Raw genomic sequence first — 1,130 nt, forward strand, 5'->3', positions numbered from 1 at the left:
AAAAAAAAATCAAAATAAATTATGATGTTGAAAGACTCGTAATCCTAGTCATAAGACCAAAATAACCTCCTAGAAAGAAAATTAAAAAAAATGACATGATTTAACTAGGATTAAAATATCAAAACTCGTGACCCTGATAATGAGACAATATTTCTCCATATAAAGCAAATCAAGACAGATTATGATGTTCAATTCTCAACCGACGCAATATTGAATGGTGAAATTGAAAAAAACATATCAATTAAAAAAAGACACAAAAAACAATCTAAGTCAATTTGGGTTAACTCGTTAAGTATTATTCTCAAGTCTTGAATTTAGAATAGCCTACTAGAAAGAAAATAAAATAATCACACAACCTAATTCTCAATTAATTCAATTTTCAATAAAAAAAATTAAAAAAAAAAGATAATTAAGAAAAAAAAACTTGAATCAACCAAGTTAACTTATCAAACTCATGATTTGTGTTATAAGAGTGGAATAAGTTGAAAAAAATAAATATAATATTAAATAATAAAATTAAAAAAAATATTGATTGAAACAATCAAAAAACAAAAAGCACTATTCTATGAATAGTGCCATATTAGGAGTACAATCAAAATTCTTTTTTGTTTTTCAGTTTTTTTTTTTGTTAATAAAACAATTTTAAGAATTTTCCACCGATTTGTAAAAGGATTAATTAGGGCTATGTATTTAGAATTTTTTAACAAAAAAAAAAAACTTCTATGTCATTTTAACGGCTGAAAAATTCTCTAAAATTTGTGTACTTATAATTACAGATACATTGAGGGACTTCTAGATGCTGTTTATTGTTTTTTAGTTTCCTCTTTTGCATGTTCAATACGTGTAAACGGAGGGATTTCATCCCTTCACAAGAAATGAGGATTTCTCATTCCCAAGCCTCAAATTTCTTTAAAACTTGTATGAGTGTGGTGAAAGGTTTTTATTTCTAATCTGCTGGAAAATTGAGACTTCGGGTGCAACTAATATTGTCCAGCTACTACTACAAACATTAATACCTACGAACATCAACAAGAAAGATTAACATTATTAATCCACCATAAATAATAATGGAAATGAGGGATCCAGGATGCATGTGGCTTCCATGTTCAAAACGAGATTCTTATTGATGC

The sequence above is a fragment of the Populus euphratica genome, unplaced genomic scaffold (assembly GCF_000495115.2).
Source record: "Populus euphratica unplaced genomic scaffold, PopEup_1.0 scaffold245.1, whole genome shotgun sequence".
In the NCBI taxonomy this organism is placed as follows: Eukaryota; Viridiplantae; Streptophyta; class Magnoliopsida; order Malpighiales; family Salicaceae; genus Populus; species Populus euphratica.